The sequence below is a fragment of the Carlito syrichta genome, unplaced genomic scaffold, assembly GCF_000164805.1.
Source record: "Carlito syrichta isolate Samal-C Ts95f unplaced genomic scaffold, Tarsius_syrichta-2.0.1 Scaffold304449, whole genome shotgun sequence".
Classification (NCBI taxonomy): Eukaryota; Metazoa; Chordata; class Mammalia; order Primates; family Tarsiidae; genus Carlito; species Carlito syrichta.
Window position 1 is genome coordinate 212,386 of NW_007248545.1, and position 9,938 is coordinate 222,323.

The following is a 9,938-nucleotide window of genomic DNA, read 5'->3' on the forward strand; positions in this document are numbered from 1 at the left end:
CGGCTGATTTTTTTTGATTTATTGTAGAGATGAAGTCTCACTGCCCAGGTGGGTCTTGAACCCACGGGCTCAGGCAATCCACTCACTTCAGCCTCCCAAAGGCGTGGGATTACAGGCTGAGCCACCGAGCCCGTCTCCTTCTGGATTCTTAAGTCCATCTCTCACTGGAAGGGTTAAGAAGCTCCAAGAAGCTGTCGCTGAAGACAGAGGTCTCTTGTAGCAAGACAGGTCAAGTAGTGGAGCTGAAAATTGCCGGCTATTTTTCTACTCCTGGGGACTAAGTGCTAAATGTACAAAGGGCTGACTTTGAGTTCGACCATTATGATCTGGGCTGCATCTGGAACCAATTATACTGTCATTTACTTAATACCTTTCTCTAAGTTGACTCACTCTTGTTTTTATTTAAATACCTACTTTAGCTTTGTCCTTAGCAAGAATGTCCACAAAATCACAGGTTTGATGTTACTAATTATATATGTTTTCTAATACACCTCAATATAAATTATTACTGATGAGATGAAAAACACTTGTCTGTGCACTATTTAAAAGCCATCGCACATGCCGCTCTGCATAGGGAGACAGATTCAGCAAAGATCCTTGCTTGTCTTGTAAACTTACCAGATTAGATAAAACACCTTCCGACTTGTGACTCAAAGACAACTCGCCCTACTGACCCCTTGGCCTCTGCCACTATGCCTGGTGGTTACCTTACAAAACCTGTTAAGTAGGTTTCTCTGCTGCTGGGCCTAGAATTATACAGGCCTCCATCCCAAGAGAGCCTGATGCATCTTGCCAACCCAGACAGAAGACCCCAAACTCTAAGACAGCAGATGCGGCCATAGCTGTGAGGAAGGCCCTCCTGTTTATTTTTTCTTTTTGAATGTCCTTTTAAAGGAGAAACAAACCCGCATCTGGCCTTTGGCCAACAGGCTGCACCTTGGAGGACCCATCTTGTCATGAGGCCAGGATGCTCCAAATGTGTTCACCTTGTTCACCTGGTGGCCAAGCGCCACAGTTGAGTTTGACAGATGGACCACATCTTGTAGTGGTGAAATACTCTCTGCATGAATGCAGATGTTCATGGCAAGAAACCTAAAATGTACAAGCGCAGAAGGGTTCAACAAATTTTATGATACAGGCACAAGATTGAAATGTTGGGGGAGCCCTTAGGAAGAATGGTTAGTGATTTTTGTTTAGAAAAACCTTTACAGCCTGGGCAACATAGCAAGTCCCCATCTCTACAAAAAAAGTTTTTAAAACTAGCCAGGTATGGAGGCATGTGCTTGTAGCCCCAGCTACTCAGGAGGCTGAGGTAAGAGAATCACTTGAGCCCAGACGCTTGAAATTACAGTGAACTATGGTCACGCCACTGCACAATCTGGGCAACAGAGTGAGACCCTGTCTAAAAAAATACCAAAACCTGAGCCAGGCACAGTGGCTCACGCCTATAATCCCAGTACTGTGGAAGGCTGAGGCGGGAGGATTGCTTGAACCCAAGAGTTAGAGATCAGCCTAGGCAACATAGCAAGATCTCGTCTTTTAAAAAAAAAAAATCTGGGCATGGTGGTGCATGCCTGTAGTCCCAGCTAATCCAGAGGCTGAGACAGAAGATCGCCTCAGCCCAGGAGGTTGAGGCTGTGGTGAGTCATGATCATGCCACTGCACTCTAGCCTGGGCAACAGAGGCAGATCCAGACTCAAAAAACCCTATGGATTTGTATGTATCTGTGTTCATAGGAATAACATTTTGGATAGCATTAACCCAGATGTTGACAGTGATTATCTCTGGGTAACAGGATCTTGGGTTTATCATGTATCTGTGTTTAGTACCTTTCCTTCAATGAATATATATTGCTTGTATCATAAAAAATAATAAATGAGATTATTTTTTAATAGCAAAATAGAAAAACACTTATGATAGGCTGCTATTTGGAAATAGCAAATTGAGGCTGTGGTGGCCGTGAGCGTGCCACTGTACTCCAACCTGGGCGACAGAGAGAGACTCTGACTCAAAAACAAAACAAAACAATTAAAAAGTTTTTGAAAAGGGTGAGGTATTCGACCAAGTAGCAAAGTCTGCCTGGGGTCTCTAACCCCCTGATAATTCTTTCTACAGCTTCCTGTGCTTTTGGGGACAGAGTGAGCCAAAGATGTATTTCAGAGGAGTTTCACCTAGAGTGGAACTGAGAGGTGCTAAATGTAAGACACAATCCAGATTGCAATTTAGTATGAAAAAGAGAGACTTACAGTATCTCACTTCCTGGATGGCGTCTCTCTCCCATGCCCTTGTTGACAAAGTCTTAGTGCTGTGTTTGCTTTCCTTATTGCCCGAATCCTTGGCTACACCAGGCCTCGTCTTGTACAGTCACAATTACCTGAGAAAACACCTCACCCGCCGGGCCCTGTGCCAGGAGTCGTGTCATCGCATCCCAGTGGACAGGTGACTTGGGGTACCAGTGGTGAGCGCCTAAGCCCACGGCCCTGCCCTTCCCCCATCTTGGCAGTGGCACACTCGCTCAGGGAGGGTGGTGTGTGTTGACAGCAGAGGAGAACGTGGTCCGTGTCACCTGTTCCCTCTAGCCCTCCCTGCCAAGGTTGGAGACGACTTGGGAAGGATGGTGTCTGTTAAGCCTCAGAAGATACCAGGAGCGGGTGTGTGTGGGGGAGGCAGGTGAGGGGAAGGGAGGTGATTATTCCCCTGGGAATAAACTGCAGTGTCCCTGACTAGAGTCAGAAAAGTAAGGTTAACCTAATATTTGGAAGTTTGTATGGTAGGTCTATGGGAGACAAGGATGGTTCTATTATGATTTAAAATGTGACTTTGGAGTCAGAGAGACTTGGGTGGAGTCTGGCTGGGTGACCTTGGCAACATGTACCACCTCTCTGAGCCTCAGCCGTCCTATCCGTAAATGGCCCCATCCATAGTACCTGCCTCCCTGGGATTTTTTGTGTTTTGAATGAGGATTAAAACGAGATGATGCATGCAAAGCTCTTGGCATTGTATTGAACAAATGTTGGCGGCTGTAATTACTAGGGAGAAAGAAGAATGAAAGCATGTGGGTGGCTGCTAAAGTGACAGACTTATTTGCTAGGCTGCCTTAGAAAGGAAGGTGCTGGAAGGGGAGTTTCCCAGATCCATAAGTGAAAGATTTCGTTTCTGGCTGTAATTCCCAGACGTTTAGCTGTCTCCGTGTCACGTTTTTATCAGAAACTTTCAGTGGCTCCTGATGTCTTCAGATAAAGGCCCAACCTTTAGCTGTCTTTCAAGACACCTTACTACCTGGCACCAACCTACATGTCTCCTTTCTCTCCCTACACTTCCCTTCACAATAGGGTGGTGGTTAAGAGCACGGGTTTGAATCCCGGCTCTGTCACTTATCACTGTGTGATGTTGTAGAATTTACTTACCCTCTCTGTGCCCTGGTTTCCCCCTCGGTAAAACGAGGGGGAAACAGTGGCGACTTCACTGGGTTGGTATAAAGATTAAATGGTAGCTATGAAGCACCTGGCACAGGCCTGACACTGAGAGAGACCAGTGCCTACAAGCAGCTTCTTACTTGTCTTCCGTATCCATCCAGCCACACGCCAAATCCCACCGACACTCTGGGAGTTCCCACTGCCACGTGTTCACTCACTCCTGAAGTGCCTTTCTTTGACCAATAAATTCTCTATAACTTTCTAGGCCCACCTCCAATGCCACTTCCCCTAGGAAGTCCCCAGCGAATGGAAGTCATCCACCGTCCTCCATAATCCTCATAATGGAGGACTGACCTCTCCTATTTTACTTTCTCCGCCTGCCTCATATCATGGCTACCCATGGCCCTTTCTTATCCATCCTATTGGGTAGGGAGGTCCCTAGACAGATTCCCCAATGTTTGAGCTCGGAGCCTGGCACACAGTAGGTGCTTAATAAATATACATGGACTTTCAAGGCCGTGGGCAGGGTTGACATTTGGCTGTTATGCTGGAATGGTCACAAGGGTTGGTTTTGGCTGGAAAACTTTTCAGTTGGAAAGCGGCTTTTCCGTAAACATTCTGAACCCCACAACTGCTCGTGTGTGTGCAAGAGTAAGGTGAGGAGGGGAGACGAAGAGCACTTGGTCTACCCCCAGCCACCTGCCACTTTGAGCTGTGTTAGGGGCTGAATTGTGTCCCCCCCAAATTCCTAATCCCAATCCCCAGTAGCTCAGAATGTGTCTATATCTGGAGGAGGGCCTTTAAGGAGGTGGGTAAGTTAAAACGAGGCTGCTAGGAAGGGTCCTATTTTTTTTTTGAGTTGGAGTCTCACTCTGTCGCCCAGACTGGAGTGCAGTGGCCGTTCCCGGCCACCGCAGCCTTGACCTGCTGGGCCCCGGCGATCCTTCCGCCTCAGCCTTCCGAGTAGCCGGAATGACAGGCGCGCGCTACCATGCCCGGCTAATTTTTTTATTTTATTGCCCAGGAGGGTCTCGAACCCGCAGGCTCAGGCAATCCACTCACCTCAGCCTCCCAAAGGCGCGGGATTACAGGCTGAGTCACCGAGCCTGGCTAGGGTCCTATTTAAAAAAAAAAATATTTATTATAGAGTTGTGGGGTACCAGTGAGGATTAACTACATAAGTAGGCTGCATGCAGGTGAAGTTTGGGCTTTTAACTGGCCCTCACTCTCCCTGGCAGTGGACCAAGTACCCTTTGTGTTGGCGCCTGTCTCTCTCCCTCCCTCTCTTCTTCTCTCCTTTCCTCCCTCCCTCCCCTAGCAGTGTCCAGTGACTACTGATCCCAGGAAGGGTCCTAATTTAATCAGATTGATGTCCTTATACTCTATTTTTATTTTTTGAGGCAGCATCTCACTCTGTCACCCAGGCTAGAATACAGTGGCATGATCACGGCCACTGCAGCCTTGACCTCCTGGGCCCAGGCAATCCGTCTGCCTCAGCCTCCTAAATAGCTGGAACTACAGGTGCATGCCACCACACCCAACTAATTTTTAAGATTTTGTTGTAGAGACAAGGTCTTGCCATGCTGCTTAGGTTGGTCTCAAAGTCCTGGGCTTAAGCAATTCTTACCGCTTGGCCTCCTAAAGTGCAGGGATTACAGGCGTGAGCCATGGTGCCTGGCCTTCATCTGTGTTTTCTTTTAAACTTCCCCAGAGTTTGATGCATAGCTAGGGTTGAGGACCATCCCCCCAGATTTTCTTAGGGTTGGCTTCTTTTTGAAGCCTCGGCCCAAACCCACCTCTCAGAGAGGCCTCCCTGGCATTCCATCACCCAGAGCCCACGGCCCTATTTATTTTCTCTGTAGAGCCTAACACTCTCTATCTAGCTCCTTCCACTGGGGCTTTCACTCCCTGCGACCTAGCTCAGTCTGCTTCTACCCCAGTGGCTGAGCTTTGTGGTCCATGACGGTAGCCACCGGTCATGTGTGGCGGCTATTGGGTGCTGGAACCACCTAGAGTGGAACTGAGAGGTGCTAAATGTAGGACACAGTCCAGATTGCAATTTAGTATGAAAAAGAGAGACTTACAGTATCTCATTCATATTTTGCAGGATAATAAGAGTTCTGGAGATGGATGGCACAATGGTGTGGGTGCACTTAATGCTACTGTACCGCACACTTAAAAATGGTTAAGGTGGTGCATTTTATATTAGGTATATTTTTCCACAATTAAAAATAAAAAAGTCATATTGAACATAAAAAAACTCATGAGTAATTTTAAATATTGATTACATGTTAGTGATAATATTGGGTTTAATGAAACATATTAAAATTAATTTCATCTGTTTATTTTTACTTATTTATTTATTGTTTTGATTTGGGGTTTTACTCTGTTACCCAGGCTGGAGTGAAGTGGTACAATCATGGTTTACCGCAGCCTCGGGCTCAGACGATCCTCCCACTTTAGCTTCCCGAGGAGCTGAGACTACGGTGTGTGCCACCACACCCAGCTAAGTTTTGTAGATATGAGGTCTTGCTATGTTGCCTTGGCTTGTCTCGAACTCCTGGACTCAAGCAATCCTCCCGCCTCAGCCTCCTGAAGTGCTGAGATTACAAATGTGACCCACCCTGCCTGGCTCTATTTTTTACTTTTTGTAATGTGGCTATTAGAAAATGCTAATTGCTTATGTGGTTCAGATTTGTGACTTGTGTTATATGTATATTGGACAGCACTGACCTAGAACAGTGGCTGGCACACAGAAGACACTTAAATCTGGGCTGAGTCGGAGAATGAATACAGTTGCTGCCAAATAGGTGCTTTTTGAGCATAAGCAAACTGTCGTGTCTGGAAGCCTGTGAGAGAATGGGAGAGAGGCTGTGTCAGGGTAGTGTATATAACTACATGATCACAATTAATATCTGTTATTATGCTGATAATAGCAGCCACCATTTGGCAAGCACCTCACATGTGCCAGAAACTCTCATGGCACTCTGTGAACATCACCTCATCTAATCCTTGAGTCAACCCCATGGGGAGTCATTGCCTCAGCAGCATGGACGGCTGCCCAAGGTCATCCTGCCAGCAAGTGGAGAGCCAGGGTTTGCATGAGGGCTATCCAAGCTTCCCCAGGACATCTGCCATCCCCAGGGCCAGGCCCCGTGTGGCCCCCCCCTCACGTGGGACTTGAAGGTCTGCCTGGGAGGGACAGCGGACACCAGGCCTGCTCACACCCCCATCCACGGGCAGGGGCTTCAGGCTTCCCATGAACAGTAGGGGGCTTCTGCCTTCCAGAGTAAGGCAGTGCCCCAGTGAGACCGCCAGTCCCTGCTCTCAGGCATTCAGGAAGAGAATTCAGTCATTCATATTCTCTGATCTTCAGCTCACCCATACAGATCTGGCTGGCAGTCCTCTCAAGTTCAAGGACTCTGGGGAACCAGCTGGGGCCTGGGTGGCCATTCTTGTTCAAGGCAGTTGTGGCGGATGGCTCTGGGCCCAGTCTGCCCATGGCCTTAAAGCTACAGTAGCCATGGCTATTTGTAGAGTGTGGCCTCTCCCCTCCCACCCCTGGGGCTCTGCACCTGAAACTAAAGACCTGGACCCACCCAAGACCCCATATCTGATACTAGAATCCATTTTCTCTGGGCTTCCTGGGGTATCTAATATGAGACCTCCTCGGAGAGGGCCGTGGCTGTGAGCTGCACGGATCAGAACCCCCTGGAATGGGGAAGAAGTTTGCAACCTATGGACAAAACCTTCTGCTGCCTCCAAGTTCCAATTACGTCTTTAAATTGTGGGTTTGAACTTGAGAAAACCGCTTGGGTCTGGTCAGCGAGATGGTTGACTGAAGAAGCCAACCAAGACCTGATTCTCTCAGTGAGAACTGGAAGTCAAGGAATCTGTTCTCAGAGAGAACAAAAATCCCGCCTTCTGGGGGACCTCTGGGCACCCCTCACCCTAGGTGAGAGTCAGTACAGAGTTGAGAGCGGTGGTTCTCAAAGTCTGGTCCCCAGATTGGCTGCAGTGGTACCACCTGGTTTGCCTTGTTAGAAAGGCAAACAGACTGGGTGTGATGGCTCACACTTGAAATCCAGGATCAGCGACATTGGCATTTGTGTAGAGACACAAAACTCGGATCCCGCTTGACCTACTAAACCAGAATCTGCATCTTAACAAGACCCCGAGAAACTTGTGTGCATGTTAACATTTGAGATGTGTAGCAAGTGCAGCGGCTCAGCCTGTGATCCCAGCTACGTGGGAGGCTGAGGCTGGAGAATCGCTTAAGACCAAGACTTCAACACCGACTTGGGCAATATAGAGAGACCCTCCTCCACCACCCACCGTCTCTTAAAAAAACAAATTGAGACACGCTAGCCTAGAGTTCCTTACCATTAAAGCAGGAGTCTCAAACTCAAATGCCTCTAGGGGCCAAGAAGGCAACGTAAAAAAATGAAGCCGAGTCAGATCCAACTAGTTATAGCCACTTGAAACTACAGGCCCAGGATGGCTAGCTCTTCCAATCTTTCAAGAGAATCTAAGTCCAGATGCCAAAGTGAGGCTTCCCAATTTAAAAAGTACTGTGTGTGTATCCATAAATGAGGCCTGTGGAGTGTCAGCTTATAACCCCGCCCCCAAGTCTCAGGGCAGGAAGGTGCCTTATGCTCTGAGCAAGATTTTCTTTCTTTTTGAGTCAGGATCTCACTCTGTCACCCAGGCTGGAGTGCAGTGACACAATTACAGCTCACCACAGCCTCGACTTCCTGCGCTCAGGTGATCCTTTCACCTCAGCCTCCCAAGTGGCTGGGACTATAGGCACATGCCATCATGCCTGGCTAGTTTTTTTTATTTTTTGTATAGATGTGGTTGCTATGTTGCCCAGGCTAGTCTCAAACTCCTGGGCTCAAGCAAATCTCCTGCCTCGGCCTCCCAAAATGCTGGGATTATAGGCATGAGCCACGGCGCCCAGCCTGAGCAAGCTTTCTGAGCTATGGGAAGGGACAGCCCTCTCAGGTTTGGCGAGAGGACACAGTAGAGACTAAAGAAATGCTGAATCAGAAGTACCCAGACTTGGCAACATAATGAAGTCACCAGCAGATCTTTAAAAAATACTGATGCCTGACTTCCAGTCCCAAACATTCGGATTTGCTTGGTTGGTGTGTGATCTGAGCATGAAGCTTTTAAGAAGTTCCCTGGGTCATTCGAACGTGCAGCAGAGTCTGGGAACCACTGGGTTAGAGCAGGGGTGGACAGATTTTTCCAGGAAGGGCCAGATAGTGATATTTCAGGCTGCTGCCACCATAGTGCAAAAACTGCCACCAATAATATAGAAATGAGCCTGGCTATGCGGTAGTACTTTACTTATGGTAAACTGAAATTTGAATTTCATATATTTGCATGTGTCATGAAATAATATTTTTCTCCTGATTTCTTTTCAACCATGTCAAAATCGTTCTTACTCATAGGCTGCACAAAACTAGCTGGTGGACTGAACTTGGCCCGCAGGCTGTGGTGTGCAGACCCTTGGACTAGAGGATTCACGGAGGGTGTGGAGTTCCAGATGGGAGGCCTCCTCCTCCTTCCTGGTATTTGCCCAAACAATCCACTCTGCAGAATCTCAGAAACCCCAGTAGCTCTTGATTCTCTCAGGGTCATGTTGACAAGGCCCAATCAAGTACTGACGTGATCTGGCCCCAGGCCAAAGACTTCAGCTTGGGCCCCAAGTTCCCCATCACCCTGGTGGAATTTCAGGGAGCTGCCTTCCAATAGGTGACTCCGAACCTTGCCTCCCTGGCCCTGGCTGGTGACCTCTTTGACCTTTCACGTGTAGTGACCGTTGTATGCAGCGGGCACTGTGCTTAGCGCCTTTGCCTACACAATCTCATTTCCTTCTCATGGCAACTCCAGGTCAGGAGAGCTCTTCTGTACTCATGTATATTATTATACACCCATTTTTTAGATGAGAAAACAGAAGCACAGAGAGGTCAGGTGATGTGCCCAAAGCCACACAGCGAGAGTAGCAAAGCAAAATTGAAATCATGGCTCTCTGATTCCAGAGCCAGCTCTCATAACCACTTTGTTGTATTGCCTCCCGATCATCTGTAATAAGGACTGTCAGTAATTCACAGGCTTGGTGGCTTAACCGATAATCCCAGCACTTTGTGAGGCCAAGGTGAGTGGATTGCCTGAGTCCATGGGTTTGAGAACAGCTGGGGCAACTTGGCAAGACCTCATCTCCATGATAAATCAAAAAATTAGCCAGGCGTGGCAGGGTGTGCCTGTAGTTCCAGCTACTTGGAAAGCTAAAGCGGAAGGATTGCTGGAAGCCCAGCAGGTCGCGGCTGCGGTGACTGGGAGCATGCCACTGCACTCTAGTTTAGGTGACGAAGTGAGACTCCAACTCAAAAAATAATAATAATAACCCATGGCCATCAAGAATCACCATGACGCCCAGACACAAGCTCTCCAGGAAAAACCTCGGCAGCAGACCTGGGCTCTCTGCATCTTTTTTTTTTTTTTGAGTTGGAGTCT

At 48.0% G+C, this 9,938-nt stretch overlaps 1 protein-coding gene across 1 annotated transcript in view; it reads right to left on the reverse strand.

Moving 5' to 3' along the window:
- SCNN1B (sodium channel epithelial 1 beta subunit) overlaps positions 1-3,433 on the reverse strand; it is a 50,526-nt gene extending 47,093 nt beyond the window's left edge. Inside the window, exon 1 of the mRNA XM_008059940.1 lies at positions 3,408-3,433. The gene's annotated coding sequence lies outside the window, so the exon portion shown is untranslated. The remainder of the gene's footprint in view (positions 1-3,407) is intronic.
- Positions 3,434-9,938: the final 6,505 nt, after the last annotated feature.